Here is a 3,723-nt window from a genome sequence, read left to right on the forward strand (position 1 = left end):
GTCAGCTATTAAGTGACTATGCAGACGTGGAAAGTCTATTTGCTACAGAGATTTGTTCATGGTTTTTAATGTATTTAAGTAAGAATTCTAAATATTTTCAGATTTTAGCTCAACAGAACTGTTAGTGGTTAGGAGAAGAAAATTGCTATCATTAAACTTAATAGATTGTCTAGACCTCTGATTTTTTTTTTTTTTATTTCTACAGCTTTGGTTTTCTTTCTGCTTTAAGGCTCAGTTATTTTATCTATAGTTACTATTTTATGTGGGAAATTCTAAATGTAGTCTTTCTGAATTATTTACCCTAATGAATGGAAGTAATGTCATCAATAACTGGACACCCAGTAACTGGATAAAAACAGTCTAAAATATTTTATTTTTAAATTTTTTTCAAAGATTTTATTTATTTATTTGTCAGGGGGAGAGACAGTGCACACAAGCAGGGGGAGCAGCAGGCAGAGGGAGAAGCAGATTACCCTGAGCAGGGAGCCCGATGCAGTACTGGATCCCAGGACCCTGAGATCAGGACTCTGGGATCATGACCTGAGCTGAAGGCAGGCACACACGTGGTCTTGATGAAGGCATTTACTTCTCTGAGTCTCAGTTACCCCATTTACAGAAAGGAAGTGAATAATGTCTGTCTAACTGATCTTGACATGGGGAGCAAATGAAGTAGGTATGTTACTCTACTTCGATAAATATATGAATTCGAACTCAGTGGGCTACAGAGATAGTATATGAATTAAAACTCTGTGGGCTCCATTTTAAATAAAATTATAGAACAGAACATAAAAGAAAGTAGAGTTTATTTGGGGGAAATAAGATGTATCTAATCTCCTTTTTCTTCGTTTCATTGAATACTTTTATTTCTTGGTCAAGAAAATAGAAAAAAAATAGCTCTATAAGCTTAGACATTTGACAGAAATCCTTTGACTTCTTTGTGAACAAGATTTATAAATACAGAGTGGATTCAAGTGAAAAGGAATATAATTAAAATTTGCTAAGCATCTTTATCTTTGGCAGTCACCGTGCTTGGTGTGAGCATACATCATCTTACTTAGTTCTCCCTACCTTGTGACCAGCCTCCAAGGAGCAGTAGGACATGGGTGGATGAAAGTACACACTCTGGAACTAGAATAACTGGTTTACATCCCAGCTTCTTCACTGTCAAGCTCCATGACCTCAAAGAAGTCATTTAACTCCAGTGTGCCTTTGTTTTCTCACCTGAAGCACATTCAGGGTATAAATAAAATAGATTATACCTTTATGGGGTTATCTTGAAGATTAAGTGAAGAAATGCCTGTAATACCCCTTAGAACACTTCTTGGCATGTGGTTAGCAGTCAATGAATAATAATTCCTGGCATTTTTGTAGAGCAGTTATGAAATGCTAACTCAGAAAACAGCATCTCATTAAGACATTTTCCCATGTTCTCATAGAAATTGAAAGATGGAGCCTTGATTCGGGTCTCTCTGAATAACACCCACTGGCCTTTATGGCTCCAACACTTGGTTTCCTAAACACCTCCATCCTGACCTGTTTGAACCTGGACTGTACTGAAGGTATAGGTGATGGAGAAGGTTTATATCACAACCCTGGAACCAACTCAGAATGCACCGTTTGGTATTAATGTGCTAAAAATTACTTCAGCCTCCCCACCACTGGAAACTTCTCACCGGACATGATTTTATGCAATTCTGGCATCCTGCCATATTCTCTAACATTTCTTGTTTTCTCTGCCTTCTGTCTTCTCTGATATCCCTCACCCTTGTGTTCCTGATCATTTCTTATGTGGAGTAGTTTTGCTTCTATATTGTCTACTTATCCTTTTTCAGGCCTGTTTTCAGGACTTTATCTGCCATTTTGAAATGCTTATTTAAATCTTTATTTATACAAAAACAAAAACAGATTCTCAGGTTAGAGAAACTTTGATACCAACGGTTGGATTGCTTCCCAGCTATTCATCTGACCATTTTGCTTCCCTTCTTTAAAAACCTAGAATATTTTCGTTACATCCAGAGTAAAATTTTAGGTCCTTCGTAGAGCATTAAACGCCCTTTGTAATCTGCACCTTAGCTATTTTTCTACTGTGATCTTCATTAGCATTAAAAAAGGGAAAAATAAAGAAAAGTCAAGACAAAAATTTTAAAAACAACCCATAGAACCCACCACTCAAAGATAAACCATGTTACTCTTTCAGTGTTTAGCCTTAGAATTACATCTTATGTATATTGATACATGTATTTTTATTTGATAAACTTTTAAACTTACTTAATATTCTTTCTTATAACCTGTTCTTAAGAAATGGACAATAAATTATTTTCTAATGTCAATAAATACTCACCTATAATATTCTTAAGGGCTGAAAAGAATGTCGATAGATACTCCCAACATTAATTTTACCAATCTCTATAACTAAATATTTAGGTTTTCCCCCACTTTTTGATACTATAAGCAGGAAGGTTATATATATATTCTTATAGCCAAATCATTGCCTATCTCTTTATAATTTTTGGTATGTATTTACAAATGTGGATTTGGTGGGTCAGTATAGAGCTGTAAAAACTGTGTTGCACTTGGTCTCTCTAGGGTATGTAGGGTAGGGCTGTATGTTACCAAATTGTAAATATTTGTCACATTTTTTGGTGCAAATTCTATCTCATGGCTATACCCAATGTTGCATAACTTTTTCCTATCACCTAGCACATTTAGGTATTTATTCATGTGTTTCAATTTTCATTTTAAGCTGAGGAAAAGTGTTCTTATGCATAGCACTTAAGAAATCCAGTGATCATTGTTCACTTGAGCATCTCGTATACTAAAATTGAAACAATGTGGAGATTAGCATGGCCCCCTGCACAAAGATAACACGCAAATTTGTAAAGTGTTCCATATAGAAGGAAAGAAAGAAGAAAGGAAGGAAAGGAGGAAGGAAGGGAAGAATCTAATTATCATACTCTTGAGAGATCAATTTATAGCTGACCACAACTAAATACAGATATCAGAAAATAAAAAACCACTTTCGTCTAAAAGTCTGTCTTTGTGAAAGTCTCAAAAGTAATTAGAATTCTGATATGTATATTTATGTTTAATAATGTTAAAAATAGTATTTTTTAATGTTACACCTTCATGCTGAAATTTTAGAAACAATAGGTAAAGAGATATTAAGAAACATAGCATTCTCATTAGCAGTCATAATCAAAAGGTCTTGGTCATTAATGTTAATTATAAATTAAGAGTTGCTGATATCACATAACCATTAGGTGTTGGTACATTCAGTGGCTTGAGTTATAACTTGGAAATAATATTCGGTGGATCCTTAGGGAGTCAGTGTTTTATCAGATAGAAGTAAGTATATTATATGGTCAGGTAGAAGATACTACTTTGGGCCTTCCTTGCAAATGATCTCATCCTAATCTACCTGGGTTGCCTAGGGTACTGGAACTAGTTGGTAAGACTAGGTGATGTACAGTCCATTGGTGGTCTGTTTGCCCTCAGGATGGAGGCTCTGAAACAGTGTATCTGTCTGAGAGAGTTGGTATGTTAGGAGTTGTGATTGTGACCACCCTGTTAGGAAGATCTGAAGCAATCAGTTATGTTTAGAGTGTGTGGTTATAGTAGTCACTGTATTGGTGTTCAGACCATCCTCCTTCTGAACATCAGTGTCCAGAGTAACCTGCATGTTATTGTGGCCAGTGCATCAGTCTCAGTTAATGTGCATGATGC

General features: G+C 35.5%; 1 pseudogene; it reads left to right on the forward strand.

Annotated features, from left to right (window-relative positions):
- Window positions 1-2,801: 2,801 nt before the first annotated feature.
- On the forward strand, window positions 2,802-2,896 carry LOC116866972 (annotated as a pseudogene).
- Window positions 2,897-3,723: the final 827 nt, after the last annotated feature.

This window comes from Lontra canadensis, unplaced genomic scaffold (genome assembly GCF_010015895.1).
Source record: "Lontra canadensis isolate GAN:19392208 unplaced genomic scaffold, GSC_riverotter_1.0 scaffold11, whole genome shotgun sequence".
In the NCBI taxonomy this organism is placed as follows: domain Eukaryota; kingdom Metazoa; phylum Chordata; class Mammalia; order Carnivora; family Mustelidae; genus Lontra; species Lontra canadensis.